Source organism: Dipodomys merriami, unplaced genomic scaffold (genome assembly GCF_024711535.1).
Source record: "Dipodomys merriami isolate MVZ:Mamm:240054 unplaced genomic scaffold, mDipMer1.0.p SCAF_160, whole genome shotgun sequence".
Taxonomy (NCBI): Eukaryota; Metazoa; Chordata; class Mammalia; order Rodentia; family Heteromyidae; genus Dipodomys; species Dipodomys merriami.
Genome location: NW_027202938.1, coordinates 123,131 through 149,767, shown reverse-complemented (window position 1 = coordinate 149,767; position 26,637 = coordinate 123,131). Strand labels below are relative to the sequence as shown.

Below are 26,637 nucleotides of genomic sequence, written 5' to 3'. Positions count from 1 at the left end.
TGAAATGAAGGTTAGGTCTTAATCTAACCTAACGGTAGGTCTCAATCTAACCTTCATTGCTTCATACTGACCCCCAAACTTATATTGAAGGAAGTAATTGATGTTAATTAAAAGAAAAAAAATCACAGAATTGGAGCATTCATGAAAAGAACCTCATACTAATTTAGAAAATTTTAAAGGCCTGTTGTCTAGCAGTGGTTAGACTCTTGTAGAATAGATTATAGTAAGATTCATTTTGTGAAGTATATGTGTTAAGAATAAATAATAAGACCAGGGGCTGGTGGCTCATTCCTGTAATCTTAGCTACAGAGGAGGCTGAGATCTCATGTTTGTGGTTTGAAGCCAGCCCACTCAGGAAAGCCCATGACACTGATCTGAAATTAATTACCAAAGATGCTGGAAGTGGAGCTGTGGCTCAAGTGGTAGAGTGCAGCTTTGAGCAAAAAAGCTCAGGGACAGTGCCCAAGGCCCTAAGTTCAAACCCCAGGACTGGCACAAATAATAAAAAGTAAAACTTAGATATTGTAAGAGAAACAGATTCTAAAACGGATCTAAGCAAAAATTGATGCCCAAATTGTAAGTTTTCCAAAATATTTTTAGACCGTTGAGATTCTTCCATGCTATACTTGTATTGTTTTTCCTTATTCTTTCCTTCCCTCCCTGCCTTTTCTCCTATCCCTCTCTCCCTCCCTCTTTATTTTGTAGTATTGGCAATTAAAGATAGTGCCTCCCATTTGCTAGGCAAATACTGCTAGCCACTTGAGCCGTGCCATTTAAGTTTGTTCTTGAGATAGGATCTTCCTAATTTTCCCCAAGCTGGCCTCAAAACTTTGATCCTTCCAATTCCACTGGGATTACAAGTGTGAGCCACTATGCCTGGCTTTATAATTATGTTTTTCTTACCTTTTATTGGACTAGAATTCAATTAAAAACAATCAAAGTGAAATATAATTAGGGCTCAAATATGTTGGGTTTTAAGTAGAGTAGTTGCTATTGGTCCTAGATACTTCAAACAAATACCTAAAATTTTACTGAGTAAAAAAATTTACTGAGTAAAATATGGGATATGCTATAGATATGTCACTTTGGTACCTCCTTGTTGTTTTAACACTACAGTGATACAAATTAAGAATCAGTGGGGCTAGTGTCAGTGGGTCAGCCTGTATTCCTAGCTAAGGGCCCCAGTAGTTTATGCCTGTAACTCTAGCTACTCAGGATTCTGAGATGTGAGGCTCATGATTGAAACCAGCCTCTAAAGGAAAATCTGTGAGACTCTTTCTCTAGTTAATCACCAAAAAGCTGGAGGTGGAGCTGTAGCTCTAATGGTAGAGCTCTAGCCTTGAATAGAAATGCTCAGGACAGCACCCTGTCCCTGAGTTCAAGATCCAAGAATGGTACAAAAAAAAAAGTTGGAAGTGGTGTTGTGGCTCAAGTGGTAGTGTGCTTGCCTTGAGCTGAAGAGCCCAAGGACAGCGCCCAAGCCCAGAGTTCAAGCCCCACGACCGACAAAAAAAAAAAAAAAAGTCAATATGAATTAAGGAACAATGAACTTTGGATGAAATTAGGTTAACTTGAGATTTCCACGTCAATATAAGTAAACTGGAATGGCTATGTTAGGCAATGAGAAAAAAGTCCATTGACCAAACATTATGTTGGATACATTTTAGAGAACAAAAAACTTTATAAGATTGTCATAGTCCCTTAATTTTTGTTTCTATTCTTTTTAAGTTTTCCAGATAATCTTCTGTGTTTGTTTTAGTTTTCTGCAGATTTTTAAATACTTTAGCTTTTGAATGAAAACTCCTTTGTTGCTCAATTAGCATTAGTAAACTGGACTGTTTTCTGCAGCAGAAATTGAATGTATGCCTAGCAAAATGAACTCTGAGAAAAATGTGTAGTAATTGTCATTGAAAAATTTATATACATATATATTTTGACCAAATTTTTTTTTTTTTTTTTTTTTTTTTTAGGCAGTGGTTTTGGAAATACTAAGACTCTGAGGGCAATTACCTTGGGGGCAGTTATTTAATTCTCTTTGGGTTCTGAGTGCATTTTACTATATAAACAACTCCAATAAAAGAAAATGTGTTACTTAAAAAAAATGCCTTGTCTAATAATATAACAGTTAAGAAGTTTTCTATTTTTCATCCACCTCTTAAAATTATAAAAGAAGTATAACAAGAATTAAAAGAAATATTTTTAATATACAAACATTTCCACTTCAAAGTAATTTATATGTTAGGTTTTGTTTGAGATGCGAAATGAAAACTTTGTAAGCATACATGTTAATATGTGAAAGAATGTAAAGTTGAAACATGTTGGCATACTCTTAGTTTCTCAGAACAAGAAAATGACTAATCTAAATTTCATTTCAGAATAAAAACCAAGACAAGCCACATAAAAGCAACCTAAAAATTAAACTGTCATCATATTATTTGTTTTAAAACTATGGAATAATATATCTGAGGAAGATTACTCTCAAAATTGTTTTTCTCAATTTCAAGTAAGTAATTTGTTTTGGTTAATATATTGGGGGTGAGGGGAGTGGGGTGATCCTTGGCATTGAAATCGATAAATCCTATCATCCTTAAAGTAATTACTCAAATATCCACCTCTTCAAAGCCTCTGTGATTCCTTTGCCCTCTCTAAAAGATAGTCTCCTTGGTTTTACAAGTCTTTAACCCCCTTCCATATTGCTATTGCTATTAAAGGACTTAATACATTGAGTATTGTTTGTAGCACTAGTCACATAACACTTACCCTTATGTATCTCCCTACCCCAATACTTAATTTCACTGTCTGCCACGCTGAAAGACCCTGAACAAGTTAATTTTACTTCTCTGTGCCTTAATTTCCTTCTCTGTAAAATGAATTATAATTATTTCTATCCTACAGGATTTTAATGATTGAATAAGATAACCAGCAAATGTCTGGCATTTATAATAACAAATGTTATTTACCCTTCTATCTCCAGAATCTACCACATTATCTTAATATACTAAGCACTCTTTAAAATGTTTGAATAGATTGGAAAAGAAAAGTTGAGTTTTCAGCATTTATACATTCCTTACAAGTGTAAAGTGAAAAACTTACACATTGTAGGGTAAGACTTTTTATAAGGGGCTGTGACACATATATAGACTACATAGTCACCTGTGTAAAACACTCCAAAAAATTGGCTTTAGCCATGTGCTGGCTAGCTCACACTTGTAATCCTAGTTACTCAGGTAGCTGAAATCTGGAGGATCATGGTTTGCAGGTATTCTGGGCATAAAAGTCTTGAGATTCTATTTCCACTTAAACAGACTGGAAGTGTGGCTCAGATAGTAGCTCAAAAGCCAAACAATCCTGAGGCCAGACATACACATACAAAAAAGAGTTCTGAGTAGGCTTGATTTTTTTTTTTTCTCCTTTTAAGCTGTTGATAGGGAAGTAGAGAAGGGGGAGTGTTAAGTCATTAATCAAGGAGTAATGCTATAATTCCTTAATGCCGCAGGTTAGATTGAATGTGTTTCTTTTGAGAAGAGCCTTATTTTCACTAGTCATTAGTGTTTTTTCTTCTAATGATGGTAAAACATGTTCAAATTGTATATACCAGATGTTACAGTAAAGGTGACATGTCAGTAGGGCTTTATTGCTCCTGTTTTTGCCTTTTGGGAAAAATGGATCCTTTGGTTTTTAGACCTATTGAGGATTGTGGAATGTAGGCCAATTGATTCATTATTGCCTAGAACTTCAATTGTCTGTATTGTATCTTTTCTATATATTTCTAGACTTTGCTTCTTATAACCTTATTTTTTTCATGAAATCACAAATATTTTCAAGTTAATTTTTAAAGTAGTATTGGCTGATGATACTTAGGGTTTTGAAATAGAAATCATTTATTAGTTAAATACTTTAATTTTATATCATTTTATTAACAGGTAGTGGACCATTTATTGAGCCTTTCCTTACTGTTTGTTGTGTTCTAAGTGATTTAATCTTGACAACAATTTTATAAAATGAGTACTGTTATTCCCATTTACACTTGTGGCCTAAAGAGGTTAATGAACTTTCTTGTAACTAATATGGGCTAATTTTTACCTCATACCATGTGAGAGTTAAATGAGAAAACATGTATTAGGCTGTTACCCATCTGATCAGGAGAAATAGAGAAGCAAAATCTGAGCTGTCTCCTTACATTTCAGAATACAGTAGCCATTATTGAGACACCACAGTGATCATAAGAATATTCTCATTCACCCTTTTTTTTGTGTGATAGTATCCTAGTTTTCTATTTTTTCTTAGTCAATATTTTCTCCTTTCAAATGTGCTCATTTGGATTGATTGTTTTAGGTATATGTATTTATAGGTAATGGTAGGACTTTAATACCAATCTAATATCTTTTTGTAAATTTTAGTGTAATGAAACAAATATGGTCATCCTTTCACTTTCATAGGCTCTGTATCCAGAGTCAACCAACATAGGATGAAAATATTTAGGGGAACAGTATGTGTGCTGAATATATAGACTTGTATTTTCTTTTTATTCCTTGGACAGTAGGATATAACAACTATATCATTTATATTAGATATTTAAGTAACACAAATGATTTAAAGTACATAGGAAGCAGTGTATATGTTTATATGAAAATACTGTGTCACTTTATATTAGGAACTTGAACATCTGTGAAGGGATCCTGGAACCATTCCTTAGGAGATATCAAAGAATAGCTGTATTTTCATTATAAAATTTTAAAAACAGAACAAATAAAGCAGAATTTTTCTTTCATCATCAGTCTGCTGTACCCTCCCTCTCCCACCATCAGCTTTTGCTGTGTAACAGAAATGTTCCCCAAACTAAGTATTGCAAAGCAGTAGGCATTTGATAGACTACAGTTCTGGACTGGGCTGAGTTAAGCATTTCTGCTATTATTTCTAGGCTCACTTCTATGACTGCAGTTAGCTGATAGGTCACCTGGGAGGTGGTTGGTCTAGGGTTGTTTTACATGTAGATCTGGAATTTGGTCCCAGTTGGTGACCAGGGTGTTGGAGGATATCTCTGTGTATCTATAATACATGTCTCCAGTAGACTGGTCATGACTCTGTTATCTAAAGGCAATACTAAATTTATAGGAGCAGCAAGAGAAGGCAAACCCCACTATTTTCTGTTGTTTCATTAGCCAACACAAATCACATGGCCAAATCCAGAGTTGGTCTGGTAAGAATTTCTCAATGGATGGAAGTTAGGGAGTCATTGTAATCCATTATACTACAATTGCTGGCTGACTTATTTTTCAGGATACATTTGGCAGGTTAATGGTGTAATGTTTTTGTTTGTTTGTTTGTTTGTTGTTTTGCTTTTATGATGTTGGGGACTAAAGCCAGCACATGCTAAACAAGCACTCTGCCACTGAGCTATAACACCAGTCAATAGTGTTTGTGTAAATATATTTGATGATTCAGATTAGTCCCTTTTGTTTTTATTCCATTCTCATTCTTCCCCAATATTGTTCACCTAACAGATATTTATAGGACATACTCAATAAGGTATCATAAAATGAACAACAGATGTAGCAGAAATATTGTATCAGCCAAGTTTTATGTATTTGCCTACCTGTCTGCTTTAGGTGAACATAATTTATAAAAGCAAACAATAACAACTAGCTGAAAATAACCAACAGCTCACACTAGGTTGAATAATGTGTGCTAGGTTTATCTAGATTTATCTTACAAGGAATTCTTTAAATATTAAAAATTGCAATACAGAGGTTTTAGTCTATTCCTAACAGAAATATGCTTTTCCCATGTGCTCATAATTATGTTCTCAAATACTTTGATCTTAACCTATCTAATGTATAGAACATGGCCCTCTGTGTAGTTTCAGTTTGCATTTCTTTTAGTAAGATTGTCTATTTTAGAGACATTTCTATTTCTTTTAAAATATACTATTCATCTTTTACCTGTTTTCCTACTGAGAATCTTAATATTTGCTTATTGATTCTAAGGTGTTCTTCATGCTTTTATATAAACTGGTCTCTGTCTTTGACTTGAGTTGAATATGTTCTTCTCAATTTCTCTTTATGGCAAATACATTTTATTTAAATAGTGTTTCTTCATTTTATAAAAAAGTTGCATCTTAAATGAAGCTTTTCAGGAACATTTGGATGAAGTTATGTTAAAGTTTAGGGCCCAGATTTGTATACTTAAGCCTGTTATCCTAGCTACATGGAAGTATAAATAAGAGGGTCTCAGTCAAAGGTCCAACTGTGAAACACTGTAAAATTTAATTAAAAAGCAATTAAAATTTAATTAAGGGGGAAGAAGGGGTTATGGGAAGGGATGGGAAGGGAAACAAAGGAGGAGGTAACAATGCTTGATAAGAATTGTATTCATTACCTTGCCGATGTAATTGTAACCCCTTTGTATGGTATTTTCACAATAAAAAAAAAAACTGAAAAAAAATTTAATTAAGAAACAGGCTGAGTATGGCTCAAGTGCTCAGTATTTCCAAGTTAAAAAAAGTGCTAATGCCGGGTGCTGGTGGCTCATGGTTGTAATCCTAAGGAGGCTGAGATCTGAGGATCCATGCTTCAAAGCCAGCCCGTGTAAGAAAATCCATGAGACTCTTATCCCTAGTTAACCACCAGAAAACTGGAAGTGGAGCTGTGGCTCAAGTGGTAGAGTGCTCGCCTTGAGCTAGAGAGCTCAAGGACAGTGTCCAGGCCCAGAGTTGAAGCCCTATAACTGACTCCTGCCCCCTCCCCCCCCCCAAAAAAAAAGGTGCTAGGCATAGAACATGGGAGGAAAAGATCCTGATGTCATCATTTTGTATTAGAGAGCTTATCTTTTAAGACTGTAACTTAGAATAGAAAGTTTCTAAAGCATTCTGTTTCATTTTCTTTTTCTACTTTTAGATTTGTTTGTACCCTTGAGATTGCTCCTTTTCATAGTGTAATCTGAGAAGTGAACCATCCTTTGGAGGGCTAATTTTAGATGGTGAGGTTGTACAACATGGGTGGAAATTAGAAAATACTTTGAATCAATTAGAATAAGTGTTTAATGCTATTTTGAATCTTACATATTTCACTTTATATGTGATTGATGTGCTTAACACATAAATATATGGTAGTAGTTTAAACAGTGTTCTATACTTTAATCCTTTATCTTTCAACCAGCTCTTTATTAATCAACAACACACATAAAACACATATATACATCTGGTGTATATATACATATATATACACATATACACACACATATGTATATACAAATCAGCCTGGAGATCACATTAAAAAAAGAAATAAAGTGTAGCCTTTTTGCAATAGTTCTACCACTATCCAAACAATATCTCATTTTTTGTAAGATTGCACAGAGCTAGGAAGAAGGCATTAGATATCATCAGTTACCTTATGCAGCATCTGACTATGAAACAATTGTCTCTGTCTTAAGTTCTGTATAAAATGAGATTCAAAACCGTAAGACTGGGCAAATTAATGTGTTTTCAGTAATTTTAAAGTTTTTAAACCAGTTTTTAAAGTTGCTAAACCCTTCTTTGTACGTACTTTTACCCAGTAGCTGAAAACAAATAGGAATCTGTAAGCGATATGATGGGGCATGATTAAAAGCTAGTTTTGTGTGTATGCACATGTGTATGTGCAAAGGCGTATACATGCCAGTACCTGGGCTTGAACTCTAGGCTTTGAATTTTCGCTTGACTTTCTTGCTCTCACAGCTAGTACTTTACCACTTAAGCAAAACCTCTAGTCTAACATTTTGCTAGTTAATTGGAGATAGAGTCTCACAATCTTTTCTTCCTAGGCTGGCTTTGAACCACAGCCCTCCAAGTCTCAGCCTCCTGAGTAGCTAGGGTTACAGGTATGAGCTTCCAGCTCCTGGTAATAGTTCTTAATTTTCAGCATTACTAAGGTATTCTTAGTAATATCTTTACAAATATTGCACTGAAATTTGAATTGAAGTTTTTTATTTATTTGGTGCCTAATAGTTGATACATTATTATTACCTTGATTTGTCTCTTTATTTTTTAAAATATTAAGTATTGTTAACATTGTAATATTTAACGCAGTGAGAACATTTAATACAATAACTATTCCTCTTGAATGCTGATATTAAACTGATGGGAAATCTAATGAGAACACTTCTTAATATGCTAAAATAACATTTCTTAATTGATTCTTTGATGCTTTTTAAAAATTTTTGTTGGTCGTGGGACTTAAACTTGGTCTGGGTGCTGTCCCTGAGCTCTTCAGCTCAAGGCACCTGCTCTACTACTTGAGCCACAGCGCCATTTCTTTTATTTAGTCTGTTTTGGAATGAGTTTGTTTCAACTTCTAGTTAGTTCTTTTTTGCCCTATATCTTAATCATTTTGTCTTTGTATTTGATGATGTGTTATTTAGCACATAAAGACTGATGCCTTTTATAGCATATCTATGGTGAAGAATTTTTACTTTTTTCACTGTTTGAAAATGAATTGCTAAAAACAGGAAGAAAAAAAGAGAAGCAAAATACAAGCTCCATTCAAAAATTATATTTGAGAGACAAATGGTGCATGTTTTCTCTCATTTGTGGAAGCTAGAGTTAAAATATAACTGGATATAATAACCTATGCAAGACCTTAGGGCAGTGTAACTTGTCTGAACACTTAAAATGTTATCTATTGAAACAAACTTCAGAAAATGGACACGTGTTTTTGTTGTTGTTTTTTTGTTTTTTTCTGTTGGTGTTGTTGGTATTGGTGGTGGTGGTATTTGTTTTGCTTTGTTTTTTATTTTCCCCTCTGGGGAGAGTTACAAGGGGGTGCAGAAAGGGTGGGAGGATGGGTGAACAAATGCAATCAAGTTAGTCAGCATACACTATGTGGAAAATGACCTATGTAACTTGTGGGCAGGAACCGGATGGGGAAGGAAGTAAAGAAAGGGGGGGACATTGAATGAAGTATACTCATTATCTGACTTATGTAATGGTAGCCCCTCTGTACAACACATTAATAGTACAACAAAATTATTTTAAAAATTGTATTTAACAATTACAGGCTTACACTGTCAGATTGCTGTAAGTTTCTAAATGCTAACTTTTAGGTTTTATACTTGTGTTTAATAGACCACACTTGAAAGCATTGCAGGTACTTTTTTAATATCAATCTAAAGAGATGTTTTAATACATTTCTTCTTGAATCACAATTATTTTTGTTTTCTTTAAGATTGTTTCAGGCTCCCTATCCTGTTGGGCCATATAAGATCCTTGAAATTATTTAATATATGACAGGATAGACATGTATGCTTCTCACAAGCTGCCTGCAGCCTGACTGCTTATGTTGATAGTTTTGTATGGCTTGCAATATTAATAATATCCAAATGGCCCTTGGTAAAAAAAAGGTTTCTTACCCTTGGGCATATCTGATATAAACCATTTCCTGTCACTATACTTAATCCTTCTATGTTACTCCCCTTTCTTGTCGTAATTGTTGTTTTGTTTTCTTACTTTTGTAATTTTATTCTTTTGTGATACTTATTTTTTCTTTCCTTTAGTTTTTGGCTTTTGTGACATAAACTATTTTATGCTTTTCTTTAAAAAAAAAACTCACAAAAACATTAGACACAAGCCACATTAATAGCTCATGCCTGTAATCCTTGCTGCTCAGGAGGCTGAGATCGGAGGATCATTGTTCAAAGCTAGCCTGGGCAGGTGTGTCTGTGAGATCCTTCTCTCCAGCTAGCCACCAAAAAGTCAAGCGGTGCTGTGGTTCAAGTGGTAGAATGGTAGCCTTGAGCAGAAAAACCTCAAGGACAGTGCCCAGGCCCTGAGTTCAAGCCCCAGCACCAACACACACACACACAGCACATTAGATACAGATATCATTTTAAAAAGCACATACTGAAATGTAGTTGTAATTATATAATTCAAGAACAATTAAAAATACTGTATTACAATATTATTGTAATACAAGTTTAATATCCCTTTTCCAAACTACTTGGGATTATCCAGAATACTTAAGGTTTCCCCCTCCCCCCCAAAGAATTTTGGAGTATTTGCCACGAACACAGTAGTTTTCCTTAAGGATAAAACCCATGATGTTGTTCATCAGTGTTTCATATGTGTCTTAAATGTATATATGAAAGGAAAGTGTACCTGTGTTTTGACTATGACATATCACATAAGGGGAAGTGTGGAGAATTGGGGTTTTGTCATGTCAGTGCCTCAAAAGTTTTAAGTTTTGGAGCATTTCAGTTTCAGAAGTTCAGAATAGGGATGTTTAATCTGTACAAGAAATTTAGCTTAGGTTAGTTTTCCACTCAAATCTGTAAGGGTGCTATTGGCTATATGTGTTCTCTTTTCCAAAAGTGCTAGTTTATGTACCAATTGAAAATAAAACACAGTTGGGTGTGGTGGTGCCTCTCAGGCCTGTATTCCAGGTATATGGGAGGCAGAGATGAGAGAGCCCAGCAAAAAGCTTGAGCTATCTGAACTACCAGTCAAAGTGCAAAAGGGCCGGAGGCATGGCTCAGATGATGGTTTTATCCTAAATTCAATTCTCAGTATAACAACAACAACAAAAAAAACCCAACACATTTGTAACTCTACATATTAACTTACTTTGAAGTACCAACACTAATGTATATATGCATATATACATATATATGTACATATATGTCATACTGAATACTGTTTATAAACTGAGGGTTTTTTTCCTTTTTTGATGAGGGCTTGCTGTATACAGCCCACTGTAGCCTCAGGCTCTCAATCCTCAGGCTTTGCCTTGTGAGTGCTTGAGATTACAGCTATACACAACTATTGCAGACTTTGGATTGAAACTTTGCTGATCCCTTTGGTTGTTAAAGTGGTTTCAAATGTGAGATTTTTCTGAACACTTGAATATTTGAAAATGCCTTATTTGAATATGTATGTTATTGACAACATGACTCCTACACTATTCTTTTCTCTCTGGCTTTTTCCTTTAAAATTCTCTCAAAGACTACTGAATTGTCTTTTTATTTGTCTGGGATATAAGGAAGTGCTTTTGATGTCGAAATGTAGTTGCTTTTTAGTTTGGTGTAATTCTTCAGTTTATCTTTGACTATTCCATTTGGTGTAAGTTTTTTGGTGTAATTTTTTATGAGTAATACTTATTGCTTGCATATTAAACACATTTTAAAAATATTTGCTTTAACTTACTGTTAACTTTGTATTTTTGTATTCTCAATGAACATCTTTATGTTTTGATACTAGTTTTTGGCAATATGATTCTGTTCTTTTTCATCTTCAGGGTAGATTTTAATTTTTGTTTTCATCCTGTTTTAGAGTTTCATTCAATCTCTATAGTCTTTTTATTCCTTCCTGGTCTTTTCAACTTGTCTTATGACAGATTTGTCTCAGAAATATTAATTTTTTTATATCTTATTGAGAATATATGGCAGATACTTTCTTTTTCTTTTTTTGAGGTGGGTGGGTGGGTGGGACAGTACTGGAAATTAAATTCTGGGCCTTAGACTTGCCAGGCAGATGCTGTATCATTTGAGCCACATTCCCAGTTTTTTTGTTTTCCTTATTTTCTAGATAGGGTCTCACATTTTGCCCAAGCTGGCCTGGACCACTGTGATACTCTTATCTATAAATTTCCTGTGTAGCAAGGATAATAGGTGCCCACTACTATACTCAGCTTTTTATGAGAGGACTAACAAACTTTTGGCCTAGGCTGGCTTTGAACCAGTTCTCTTGAATTGTAGCTCAGCTATGATTACAAGCATGAGCCTTTGGGTCTGGCTTCTTTGGCCTTTTTAAGACTTGTATATGCTCTTAGTTGTAAAGGTTTCATTTTAGGCTTAAATAGCTATGAACAAGATGCTTAATGTTTATATTTAAGATATGCTAAGTCCACTTTTGTCATTTTCCACAATAAATGGGTAAAAGTATCTTCCCTAGTAAAAAACAGATGATTATGTACATCCCATTCAGCTGAAAACATTCATCTAGTGTCTCTTCTGGGTTGAGAATTTCTCTCTGATCCCACTGTGTAGTTCTTTGACATGTAGAAACTGACATATTCCTGGAAACCTGAGATAAGGTTCTTATTGTCTTAAAAAATGAAGAGTGTATCATGAAAACTTCCAATCTGTAAAGGTTCTTAGGACTTTTGGTGATGTAATTAGTAATGGAATCTTACTTTGTTTTTATGAAAGCTAATCTAACATCACAGGATAGAGAGGACTGTGTGTGTTCCATTGATGATGTTGATAGTATGTGTTGTGTTTCTAGAATAGACATATTGAATGATAAAAATAACCTGGACAGCTTGAAAGATTTTTAGTAGGAGTCTGGTTTTCGTTAGACTAGACCACGTGTTATATCTTAAATATTTTAGTGAAAAATTGAGAGAAGTGTTATTCTGTTCCATGCATTCTAAAATGTATGTTTTTCTCCATTTTTAACATCCCACTAATTAGATTCATGTTATTAGCAATATAACTATTTCATTGACATTATTTGTTCTTTAGGAACTATTGATTTGTTTGTTTGTTTGTTTGTTAGTTTGTTTGACTTAGGCTCTTGCTATGTAGCTTGGGCTGGCCTCAAACTCCCAAGTTCCCTTTCCTTTGCCTTCCTAGTGCTGGTATTACGAGGTGGTATCTAACTTTTTCATTCTTAATTTTCTTGCTTGCTTGCTTGCTTGCTTGCTTGCTTTATTTATTTATTTATTTATTTTGTCAGTCCTAGGGCATGGACTCGACCTGGGCACTATTCTTGACTTCTTTTGTTCAAGGCTAGCACTCTACCATTTGAGCCACAGTACCATTTCTGGCCTTTTCTGTTTATGTGGTACTGAGGAATTGAACCCAGGGCTTCATACATGCTAGGCAAGCACTCTACCACTAAGCCACAATTCCAGCCCCAATCTGTGAGATTCTTATAGCCAATTTAACCACCAGAAAACCAGAAGTAGCTCTGTGACTTAAAGTGGTAGAGGACTAGTCTTGAGCAGAAAAACTCAGAGACTATACTCTACCACTAAGCAACATTCTTAGTCCCCTTACTCTTTTTCTCAGTAGTACAAAATAATGATGTTTTCCAGTCATTGGCTATTTAGATTCAGTGATCCACAAATAATGATGTTTTACGGTCATTGGTTATTTAGATTCAGTGAGCCGTAATTTAATCACTTTTGGTGTAAATAAAGAGTTAACAAACAAGCCTTTCTTTTCTCTGAAAAATTTTAGTTATTTTCTGGCTTCATTAATTTGGAGACCTGATAAAGTAGAATGTCAATTGTATAACCAAACACTACTGTTTATGGTAAAAAATAAAAAAACCTCATAATTAGTAAGTTACATAAAGAGTAGGAAAAATATGGTTTAACTGTAAATATTGTGGGAATAAGTGGGCTTTAGGCTATCATGGATGTGGTACCTCATGTGATTAAGCAAGTCTATTGCTTAATAGGCTTAGGTAGGTGTGAAGGTGCATTAGAGACAACTGGTTATTATTTGGCATTTCTAAGCTAGAATAGATACATACCAATCTTGCTCTCATTCTCTTAAATTTGATCTGTACCTGAGGAGGCAGAAGAAAATAGTCAATGGGTTGCTATGAGAACCTCTGAATAGTATCATCCTGCTAACATGTTGTTTTGTGTTTTATCTTAAGAAGATTGAATTTCTTACCAAGAGTATAATCAATGTGTGCTGTCCTGTTTTGAGTTGTGTGAGTTTGTTTCTTTGGTCTTAACCTGTACTTCATGATTTTATTTGTTTTTAATATTTGGATGTTAATCTGAATCTGTATTATTATTATTATGATGATGATGATCATGATCTTGAGGCTAGAACTTGGACTCAGGGCCTGGGAGCTAGCTGTCCCTGAGCTTTTGTGCTCAAGGCATTTGAACCACAGCTTTACTGCTGACTGTTTGGTGTTTGATAAGAGTCACATATTTTCCTGATCAGTCTGACTTGGAACCATGGTCTTCAGATCTTAGTCTCCTGAGTAGGGAGGATTACAGGTACGAGCCACCAGTGCCATAGAATCTGTATTATTTTTATATAAGACTTTTATTATAAATATGTGTACATACTTACTTGATTAAATAATACCAAATTGTTTTCCAAATGTATTATAATACTAGCTATATTCCTACTAGCCATTTGTCAGTTTCAGATATTCCACATCTTCACCAACATGTAGAGTCATCAGACTTTATATTTTAAATTCTTAATTTAAAACAGATCTTATAAGTTTGTACATATTTTTCTTTTACTATGACATTGAAGTTCTTTGTGTGTTTATCACATATTTGTTCTTCCAAATACCAATACATGGAGTGTTGAAGTCATCAGTTCACAGATTTATCTATTTCTCTTTCTGTTAGGGTTTTTTTTCCCATCATATATTGGAGTATTTAGGTCTATATATATTTTCAATTTAGTATTGTCTTGATGAAATGATATTTTTATTCCTTGTTAGCAAGAGACTATTCCTTGTTCTTAGGTTTTTATCTGTAATGTAAATGCTTTGTTTTCATTTGAAAGTATTTATGTGGTATTTCATGTCAACAATCATAGTTAGCTGCCTGTGAATTCCATTGATTCTAGCAATAGACATGAGATTTTTTTTTTCTGTGTACTTTATTGAACATTTAATAAGGAAGAACTGGGGAAATGTAAACTAAATACTAAAGTACTAAAAAATCTTAAGCATCATGTGTATGCTCAGAAGCTTTAGATTTCAGGTTTTCTAGTTAGGGATGCTCAACTTGTATATAGTAGTCAAGAAGTAATATTTCTAACTGTAAACAATATGCCATTTGATTTTTAAAATGTACACCAAGTAAGCTGTGTCAGATCCACTAGTTAAGAATCTTTGGATCTATTAGATTCAAGTATTTAAAAGTTTAGTTACAAAAAATACCTTACTTGAAGTCTGAAAGTTAGCATCATAGAATGGGTATTTGTACCTGGGGAAAACAGTTGAGAGAACCAGCTTATTATAAGCATTATTGTTATTGTTATTATTGTTACTGTTATTTTGTGCTGGTCCTGAGGCATGAACTCAGGGTCTAGGTGCTGTTCCTAAGCTTTTTTGTTCAAGGCTAACCTTCTGACTACCTACCACTTGGACCACAGTTCTACTTGGGGCTTTTTGGTGGTTAATTAGAGATGAGTCAAATGGAATTTCCTTACAGGGCTGGCTTTAAACAGTGATCCTCAGATTTCAGCCTTTTGAGTAGGACTACAAGAGTGTGACACCAGCACCTTGCTCATTATAAGCATTTTTATATGACCTCAACTTTAGTAAGATTTTTTTGTCATGATACATTATGCTCTTTCAAAGGGAAAAATATTTTGTTTGAGTTATATTTCATAGCTGAAATAAAGATTTAGAATGGCTTTAGGTTGATGTTGGAGAAGAGTCACATAAATAACAAGAAGCCAGGTGCATGAACCAGTATATAGATTTTTTGTTTTTAAAAACATGAAATAAACTTGATTATGACTTATTATTCATTTGACTACATCCCTACCACAAAATTGAAAACAGAGAATCAAGTGCCTTTTGACAGGTGTGATTCCTTTTGGCTCTAAACTTTTGCAGTTGTAAAATAGACTAGGGAATAGATTTTTCTCTGATAAAAGGAAGAGACTTGGACTATCTTGATGGCAGAATGCTTGTATAACATATATGAGATGCTGGGTTTAATTCTCCATGCCTAAAAATTTTAAAAAGAAAGAAAAAAAAGAAAAAGGATGGAAGGAGGGAACTCTAAATGTAGTTGTAATCCTGATCTTATCCCTATACATACATACATACATATGTATATATATATACATATATATATATGTATACATATGTATATATATATATGGGAAGGTGGCCCAGTGGTAGAGCGCTTGCCTTGCATGCCAGAGGCCCTGGGTTCGATTCCTCAGCACCACATAAGCAAAATGAAAAAAAGCTGGAAGTGGCGCTGTGGCTCAAGTGGTAGAGCACTAGCCTTGAGCTGAAGGACAGTGCCCAGGCCCCACGACCGGACCCCCAAAAAAAGAAAAGTGGAAATGCTAATAGTGTTTTATCCTAATATATTCTTCTGTCTAGTTATTCTTTGATACTTTCTAGGATTTTCATGAATATTTACTAGAGTGAGTAAATATCTTTGTCTATAATCTTTAGCAAATGACAATCCCTATGTGTAGGTTGTAGACTTAAAAATCCATTCTATGCCCTTTTCTGTTACTTTAAGATCTTATTTATTGGTTTACTTACTTATTTTGATGATATTAGCCTTGAACACAGGACTATGCTTTCTAGGCAAGTGCTTTACTGCTGAGTCATGTCTCAAACCCTATTTTGAGAGGGTTATTTTTAAGATAGAGTCTCTGCCAGAGCCTGGACCATGATCTACCTATTTTAGTTAGCCCATTATAGCTGCAATGACAGATTCTTGTCATTGAGTCCAGCCATAGGTTGAGAAGGGGTCTCTTGAGTGTTTCTGTCAGTCTGACCTTAAACGGTAATCCTCCTGTTCTAGTTTTTCTGATATTTAGGATTACAGGTGTGAGCCCAGCTTGAGATCATATTTATTCATTTGCTTGTTTGTTTTTGTGGTACTTGAGCATGGAACTCAAGGCCTTATCCTTATGTATGCTAGGCAAGCGCTGTACCACTGATCTATATCCCAAGCTAGCCCAAGATCTAATTATTTTGGTTGGATTATTATAATATTTTATATATAATCTATGATATTTTAATAACAAGGTTTATTGTTGTATTTTCACAATTGCCAATAGCCTAAAATTTTCTTTAATGATGAAGTGAACAATAACCTTCAGAATAGTTTATACAGTATAATTCTTTATACTATAAATATATGGGAACCCCCCCCACCACAATATGAAATACTCATCTCTAGATGGTAGATGTCAGCGATAATTTCCTTTTTTGTTTTTAAATAAGAGCATTTATTATCTAATAATTAAGGACAATATTACTAAGATATAAAATCTTAGTTACTAATGTTACTAAGCATTATATTCCTGCTTCAGTCTATCAATAGCTTCTTATATTTTAGAGGTATTTGTCAAAATGTAGACTACATATATACCTTATTAAAGTCACAGTTTTCATTGAGTATATAGATTCCTTAGCCAGCCACTGATGACTCACACCTGTAATCCTAGCTACTAAGGAGGCTGAGATCTGAGGATCATGGCTCAAAGCTATCCTAGTCAGACAAATCCATGAGACAAATCCAGTTAACCAGCAAAAAGCCAGAAATGGAGCTGTGGTAGAGCACTAGCCTTGAGTGAAAAAGCTAAGGAACTACCTAAGCCCTAAGTTCAAGCCCCAGTACCAGTACAATACACATAAACACAATACATATGTTGCATATATTACATATATAGTATACAGTATATTATTTACACACACACACACACACACACACACACACACACATATATATATATATATAATATTTCTAGAACCATGCCTCCCCACAGGTATAGGAAATATAAGTATTTGGAGTTATTCTAGTAATGTATTCCTTTTTCATTTCCTTTTGGCTGATCCTGGGGTTTGAACTCAAGGCCTCACACTCTTACCTGGCTTACTTGGTCTCTGCTGGCATTCTGCCACTTGAGCCACACCTCCAGCCTGCTTTTTTATCTGATTACATGGAGATTAAGTCTCATGGAGTTTGCTGTCCCGACTGGCTTCAAACTGTGATTCTCTAGTTGTCATCTTCCTTAGTAGCTTTTTATAGGTGTGAGCCACAAGTACCCAGCTAGAATGTATTTTTACAAGCACCTCTGAAAATTCTTAGGTATGCTAAAGTTTTCAAGTTAACCAGCCATAATAACCGCATAGTATTTTTTATGATCTGGCACCTGGCTACTTTCTTTTGATTTTTGTTTTTTGTTTTTGGGTCCAGTCATGGGGCCTGAACTCTGGGCCTGGGCACTGTCTCTCAGCTCTTCAGCTCAAGGCTAGCGCTCTACCACTTGAGCCACAGCGCCACTTCTGGTTTTTTTCTTTTTGCTTATGTGGTGCTGAGGAATCGAAGCCAGGGCCTTGTGCATGCAAGGCAAGCGCTCTACCACTGAGCCACCTTCCCAGCCCCTACCTGGCTACTTTCTATACCTCATTATCTGGACTCATTCACTTGGGTCTTTGATTAGAACTGTTTGTATTTATTTTCTCAAATGACATTCTCAAGATATTACATATACTGATGATTTAAGAAAAGCAAGGGCCTTGGCTGTCTTAGGCATTCAGAATATCTAGCAGTATCATATCTTTTAAATGCTTTATTATATGAATGTTGTTTCTATGAATGGAATGACTGTCCATTTGGTGGTTTCTTTACCTTTGAGACTGTTCTGAGAAATTATTGCCTCCATTGTGAAGCCTGTCTTGACTTTGTCAGTCAACTAGAGCTTTGTTGCTACAATTGTATTTTACATCTCTGCTAGAGAAGTTACCCCATGTTTTTCTTGGCTTTCCTGTTACAGTGTTAGTTTCTTTAGAGCACATTAGTATGCTGCTAGTCTTTATGTCCTTAGTGCTTGTTGTCTAGATGTTCAGTAATAAAATTAGGAAAAACATGAAGAAATCATAGCTACTTAGGAGAGATCTGGGGATTGCTGTTTGAAGTCAGCCAGGTCAGAAAAATCTGTAAGACTTATCACCAATTAATCCCAGAAAAAGCAGGAAGTGGTGTTGTGGTTCAGTTGGTAGAATGCTAGCCTTGAGAAAAAGGAACTCAAGGACAGTGCCCAGGCACAGAGTTCAAGTCCCAGGACCAGCAAAAAAGAAGAAAAAAAGAAGAATCAGTTTCATACAGCAAAATAATGTTTACCTGAAGTTGGGAGGAAGGGAATTGAAATTTCTATTTAATGGGTACAGTCTCAATTTGGGATAATGGACAGATTCTGGATTGAATGGTGCTGATGATGTTAAAACAATGTGAGTACACGAAATGCCACTGAATATCCTTTAAAAAAAAGGTAAAATGTTAAATTTTGTGTTAAATATATTTTACTACAGTTTTTAAGAATACAAATTTCCTAAAGTCAGGACATTGACTTATTTCACTTCGTTTTGTTCTCTACAGTTTCTAATACTGTTGGTTTATTAAAAAAATTTTTTACTACATTGTGATAAATTATTTTTTAAAAATATTTTTTATTGTAAAGATACTGTATAGAGAGGTTACAGTAACATGAGTAATGTAATGAGTACATTTCCTATCCAGCATTGTTACCCTCCTTTGTTTTTCCCCTACTTTCCCTTCCTTTCCCACCTCCCCAACTCCTCCCTCTCCCACCAAAGTTGTAAAGTTCGTTTCAACATAGTGTCTTGTATGTATAGAATTATTCTTGATTTACAAAGAATGTGCATAGTAAGTTCACCAGAAATTCTGTAACAGACCAACAATTCACATAGTAAATGAAAAAGCAGCCTAGAGCATATAAAGGAAATATTCTTGTGAAATTATAAATTGTAATTATAATTAATAATTGAAATGGTTGTCACCCACTGCTAGCTTGTATACTTAGTTGTGGGACTTCCCACTGTAATGTTAAAGTCTTTTACTTTATGAATTGCTAGTGTTACTACTCTAGTGCTTTGGGACATTAATATATAAAATACAAGCACTATAGTAGTATTTCTAAGGTGACTGCTAAGTGATTAGTGGGTAGGAGTATTCAGTGTAGATCCCTGGACAAAGTAATGATTTGGAGGCCATAATAAATGACGTAAAATTTGATCCTGCTACATAAGATAGCATGTAATTTAAAACTCACAATTAAAATTTTTTAATTAATATTTTTAGACCATGATGGGGCTGTAGCTAACTGAAAGTTCACAAATAAATACTGCTGACCTGGGGCCTTTGCAGACTCAGTTGGTATAGGTGTTTGTGTGTGTGTGTTTGTGCGCGTGTATGTGCATGGGTACATTTTTCTTCTTTGGCTGTATTGGGGTTTGAACTCAAGGCTTTTTCAGTACTAAGTTAAGAATGTGATACTGCTGAGGCACACCTCCAGTTTTTCACTAGCTATTAAGAAAAGTTCTCAGTTCCCTCCAAAGTGGCCACCAAAGCCGAATTTTAGACTTCCTATCACTGCTGAGATTACAGGTTTGAGCTATTGGGTCTATCTGCGCTTCCACAGAGTCTCATGTCCTATTTGGGCTGACCTTGGCACTACAGTCCTCCCAGTCTCAGCTCCCCATGTAGCTTCAGTGACAGGTGTGTACCAGTGTTCCTGCCTCATTGTAGGCTGAGAAAGGGTTTCATGAACTATTCTGCCCTAGCTGACCTCAAACCTCTGACTCACAAATAGCTAGGAAATAAAAACGTGCACTACTGATTCTCAGCTATGTTTGCACAACCTTTTCCCCCTTTGAGAACAATTTAAAAGGTATGTTTAGGAATTTTTTACCTAGGGTGTCAGATGAAGTAGATGTGGATGGATGTTGCCTAGAAATATGTTGATACTTGATTTTTGTAGCCCTGAAAATCTATAAGGAATACTGTTTTAATGAAAGCAATGATACGTTGGACTGACCATGGTCTGTAGAATCAGATTATTCTCAATCCTGGATTGAATAAAATATAATAGCAATAGCTTATTATTGTTTTCCTTTTGACTATGTTATTCCCATCAGCTCTTAGCCATCTCTATATATCTTTAGTCTTTCTACCTGTTGCCATTCATTTTCTATTGTGTGCTGATATATCCTCTGATGGGTGACAAATAAGATGAAGGGTAGGTCTACTTATTACTCTTTTTTTTTCCTTTAACTTGTTTTTGTGGAGTTATAATCCATATCCTTTACATCAAGTAGATTGCTAATTTATTTAAATAGCTCCAGAAATCCAGAAGATTAGTATTATTCCCAGATAAAGAGTTTAGTGCTGACATGATGATGCTTTTTGATTAAAATATCATGTCATGATGGTGCATTATGATTAAAATAAGTTAGTATTTTAAAGTAGTTTTTTAATTTAAAATTTTAAAAAGAAGCACTATAAATCTTAGCAGTAAGCATCTTAGAAATCAGTAGATAATTCACTTTAATTATCTTTGCTCAATAAATTTCTTTACTAAGTTCTTTGAATAATATTAAATAATCTACAAACATATACAGAACATGTATTTTATACTGACAATTGACTAAGGATGACCTTTAGAGAATTTTTTAAAAATATATTTTATAGTGGGAATTGACTAAGTATATGTAACTTACATTCTAGGAGAACAATAGGCAAATCTAGGGTCTTACTACCACTGAGCTGTACTCCACCTCTGTTTTTGTTACTAAATATTTATTGGATCATAGCGCTACCCTTCCCATCATTATATTATTAATTATGTTGGCTTTCTTGCCTCTCTAGGCAAGTAAGTTAGTTATAACAGAGACTAACCCACGATGCCTAAAATACTTGATTTTTTTTCCTGTTTGCCAGCCTCTGACATAGGGTGAGTTTTGTTTTTTTTTAATATAGAAGTTCAGTTTCTTTTTGCAGTGTCAAGATGAATGACAATAAGAAGGGGGAATGTAGTCACAATATTTGATGTATATCCAATGAAATTAGGGAAATTGAGGGATTGGAAGGAATGGGGAGAATATGAAAGGGGTGACATTGATCAAGATGCACTATACTCAAGCTGACATACTGAATTGTAGTCCTTTTGTACAACTACTTAAATATAATTTTTTTTTTTTTTTTGTCAGCCATGGGGCTTGAACTCTGGGCCTGGGCGCTGTCCCTCAGCTCTTCAGCTCAAGGCGAGCGCTCTACCACTTGTGCTACAGCGCCACTTCCGGTTTTCTAGTGGTTTATTGGAGATAGGAGTCTCACAGTCTTTCCTGCCCGGGCTGGCTTTGAACCGGGATTTTCAGATCTCAGCCTCCTGAGTAGCTAGGATTACAGGCGTGAGCCATCGGTGCCCGGCTAATAAAATTTTTTTTTAAGTTCTTTAATTGATCTAAAAGTCTGATCACAGTTGATAAAAAATCTAGACACAGTGATCATGTTTGTAATCTTACCTACTAACAGGTGCAGATCTGGCTGATTGTAGTCCAAAGCTGGTGTAAAAAGCCCAAGACCTCATCTTAAAAATAAGGAAAGCAAAAAGGGTTGGGAGTGTGTCTCAAGTGATAGAGCAGCTACCTAGCAATCTTGAGATCCCAGTACTACTATCCTTCCCTTCAACAAAGAAAAAAAGATCTAATAATTACTTTTCCAAAATCTAACTAACCCAAAGTTACTGGGGGGTTTGAGTTCAGGATCTTGTGCTCTCTTTCATCTTTTTCACTCAAGGCTGGCACTCAACCACTTAGTCACAACTCCACTTTTGACTTTTTGCCAGTTAGTTGGAGATATGAGTCTCTCCAATTTGTCTGCTTAGGATTGCAATTGTGATCCACCAGCATCTGGCTGCAAAGTTGTGATTTTATATTAGAAGTTTTGGTTTCATTCTCCAAGTCCATAGAAATGTTTTGTCTCTTAATTAACTTCTGATTAGTGTCAGTGAATTTGTTTTTTTCTCTATAAGGGCTTTCTAATACCAAGCATTTGAAAGTTCAGCTTGAAGTTTCTTATACAAGGGTATTTGGGTTTACTGTTGATTCAGGCATAGGTTGTTTGGTATTTGGCTAGAGGCTAAGGCCAAGGGTAAGTGTTTTGCAAACTGTGTAGTATTGTTTAGCAATATAGCTATAAACATAGGTTGGTTCCCCTCCCTCTCCCCAATATGTTAGCACAAGGAATAATATGCTTTGGAGAAGTAAAGTTAATCACAGACACTCAGAAAGTATATTTCCTGAGTCTAAAAGTGCTTATGAACTTAATAATCAGTCCCTCTAATTTTATGGTTATTTTTTTAAAGAGTTTTCATACAGATTTTCCTGAAGTTATTCAGCCTTCATGTTTCTCCTATAATATGCAGTAAAGATATATTCTTTTTATTTTATTTATTTTTTGGTGGTACTGGGATTTGAAGTCAAGCAAGGTTTTGCCCTTGCTAGTCAAGCACTCTACCACTTGAGCCATATACCCTCTTTCCCTCTCTCCTTTCCTTCTTTTCTTTCCTTTCCATGTTTCTTTTTTGTGTTTTTTCTTCTCTCCCACCCTCTGTCATTCTTTTCTTGTTTTTTTCCATTCTTCCTTTCCTCCTTCCCTCCATATCTTCCTCCTTTTTATTCATCCATTCATTCATTTTTCATTCATTCATTTATTATGTATGTATGTATGTGTATATGTTTGTTTTATAGTGTCAGTGATCAAACATATGTATGTATGTATGTGTATATGTTTGTTTTATAGTGTCAGTGATCAAACATAGGGCTACACAAATGCCTAGGCATCCAGGAAGCCTTTCTTCAATTTCAATTATTCTCTCTTCTCTGTTACCTTCTGTCCTTGTTATGTTTTGCAGCATAACTTGGTGCCCAACCCTATTCTCAGTTCTGTAAATGCAGACTGAATTTCGTGTGTGTGTGTGTGTGTGTGTGTGTGTGTGTGTGTGTGTGTGTGTGTGTGTGTGTGTGTGTGTGTGTGTGTGTGTGTGTGTGTGTGTGTGTGTGTGTGTGTGTGTGTGTGTGTGTGTGTGTGTGTGTGTGTGTGTGTGTGTGTGTGTGTCTATGTGCTGGTCCTGGGGCTTGAACTCTAGGCCTGGGCACTGTTTCAAGCTTTTTGCTCCCTACCATTTGAGCCATAGCTTCACTTCCAATTTTAGGAGTCTCATGGACTTTCCTGCCAGGCTGGTTTTGAACTGTGATCCTCAGATCTTCTGAGTAATTAGGATTATAGGCCTGAGCCACCAGTGCCCAGCTGGTTCATTTTTAAAATTTAATTTAATTTTTTTTAACTTTTATTTTTTGTCAGTAATGGGGCCTGAACTCTAGGCCTGGGCACTGTCCTTCAGCTCTTCAGCTCAAGGCTAGCTCTCTACCACTTGAGCCACAGAGCCACTTCCAGTGTTTTCTGCCTATGTGGTGCTGAGGAATTGAACCCAGGGCCTCATGCATGCAAGGCAAGCACTCTACCATTGAGCTACCTTCCCAGCCTAGCTCGTTCATTTTTTAAAGCCTTTTCCAAAGTCTTTTCTATATTTAGGGTTCAATAAAAGTGTATAGTGAATTTTTGTACTCCCTAATTTCTTTGGAGTTATTAGGTTAGGAAATATATTTCAAACATTAAAGGAGTTAAAGAAGAGTAATAGGAGGAAGGGAGGTTGATGGAATACATTGTATGTATGTATAGAAATGTTGCACTGAAACTGAACCTCCCGCCCCCATACAACTAATGTATGAATAAAATAATTAAAACATTTTCTCTGTAAGCTTTGTTAGGGTAACTTTAATATGCTGATTCTAAATTTAATACCTTTAATTTTTAAATTTTTCCTTTATTCTGGTACAAATTGTTCATATACTTTGTCCTAGCCCTAAAGTTTGTTTTCTTTTCTTTCCAAAGTAATTTTCCATGTTCTAATATTTTCTTTTTCTGATTGTCATCTTTAGTTAATTCTTGAAAAAAAATGATAATTAGGTGCTTGACTAGCTAGCAAGTTTTCTAGGTTAAATCAGTGACTTTCATAAGTCCCTCTTTGGCCACTATTATGGGGGAAGAAATCAGATAGAATTCCCATTTGTTACAGTGAAAGTAATAGCAGACTAAGAAGAGCTTTGGGATCATCTTTTTGCCAAATGAATAATTCCTACCCTACATATTACCCTAGTTTGTAAACATTTCTAGTAGCAAAAAAGAAAAATGACCAGATGGTATTGCAGATTTGGCACCTATTTTTCTTTGAAGTAAGTATGATTTTACTAAACTTAGAGAAAGGGAAGTTTGTGAGTGGCTATTTTAGGCATGTTATCTTAGATCTTTCCAAGGTTTTTATTCACTCAGAATAATAATAATAATAATTTAAACTATGTGACTAAGATTATGACCTGTAAATGAAATAGGATAAATCCGATGGTCTTATCTACTTTATTTGTGTTACAGACTTGAGTTCTTAGATCGTAATGCTTGTGGTAGATTATCTAAGATTATCTTGATTTGCAATGGGAGCTCAATTCAGAGAAGGCCATTCAGATTGTGCTCCGGGAACTTGATAGAGATAAGAGGATGATAGATTTATAAGAGTGAGCCACCTACTCGGGCAGCTGAACATAAAACGTTAGTTAAAAGCCAACCCCAGCAGAAAAGTTCAAGAGACCTCTTCTCAACCCATAGCTGGTGCAGTGGCACATGCCTGTCATCCTAAGCGATGTGGAAGGCTGAGACTGGGAAGATCAAAGTTCTAGGCCTGCCCAATCAGAAAGTCTGAAAGATTTCATCTTAATGGAGGAAATATGGATGCAGTAGAAAAAAAACCCTGTAATTTATAGTTAGAAATGTGCTCAATAAATGCTTAACTTTCCTAATAACCTATATGATAGGTAAGAGAGGAGATTTATAGTACCTAAAATCATACAATTAACTGGTGAGATGATCCCAAAGTTCTTCTTTCTCTGCTCTTGCTTTCACTATTACAAATACCGTTTTAAACAAGAACAATTCAATAAGTATAGCAACAAAACCAGCTTTTTTGCTCAAAACTAGTAGTGCTCTACCACTTGACCCATAGCTCTACTCCTATACTCCCAGCATTTGAGAGGATTGCCAGTTAATGGCCATATTGAGCTATATAGCTAGACATACTTCAAAAAGAAAGAGGGAGGGAAAATTGTTAGTTTAATCCTCATCAAAAGAAAGAAACTAAACTAAAAATGAACAGCTCCTTATTTCCAGCAGAAAATTCATGTCAGATGAGTTTGGGGTTACATAAGTGCCCTTCAAACTAGAGAGGACAGACAGATTCAGGAAATCACAACTTACAAGAGAAAAAGCCAGTGGAGCCAGGAAGTGATAGGAAAACCAACTAGATGACTAGAGTACAGAATATTTCTGCAGACCTATATTAGGGGGAGCCTCCTTCAGGTTCTTGTAGTGAAGACTAGAAAAATTAATACTTTTGAGCATCCAGCAGGGAGATGGGAATATTAACCAATTTGAAATGTACCAGAGCAGTCTTTTCTCCACTTACCAACAAAAACAACTATCAGAGCCTAAGCAATTTGGTAAAATACCCAACTCTAGCTTTTCTGTTTTGAGTAAAGTAGGTGGGTTGTTGAGAGGGCACTGATCCATTTAAAAACAAATTAATTGCAGGATACTTCCTCTCTTCCCTACTCCATCAACAAGCTCTTCCTGTATAACAGAGAATTATAGCTGAAAGAACTACAGGCTTACTCTGACTTCAAGAGTTTGCAGAGATAGTAAGAGATAAAAACAAGGACATTAGAGGAAATTTTAATAACAAATATCTGTAGCTCTAGCAAACAATAAACATAGGTATTTAACTCCTAACTGGATAATGCAGAGAGTTAGGTTTTGTGAGATTGTTGCAGTAGTTATGAATAATATAATAAGCTCTGTAATTTTAAAAGACACTAGAATGGGTCATGTCAGCATAGAGATTAAAATTCTAACAAAGAATCAAGAAATGGTAGAAATCAAAAGCAGTACTACCACAAAGAATAACCTTTGCTAGGCTTATCATAAGGAGAACAACAAAAGATTAAAG

General features: G+C 35.2%; 1 protein-coding gene across 7 annotated transcripts in view; it reads left to right on the top strand.

Annotated features, from left to right (window-relative positions):
- Rev3l (REV3 like, DNA directed polymerase zeta catalytic subunit) overlaps window positions 1–26,637 on the top strand; it is a 151,717-nt gene that overhangs the window by 8,514 nt on the left and 116,566 nt on the right. Inside the window, exon 2 of one of the 7 annotated variants that reach the window (XM_070024753.1) lies at window positions 2,376–2,503. The exons of the other annotated variants lie outside the window; for them this stretch is intronic. The gene's annotated coding sequence lies outside the window, so the exon portion shown is untranslated. The remainder of the gene's footprint in view (window positions 1–2,375; window positions 2,504–26,637) is intronic. 7 annotated transcript variants of the gene reach the window in all.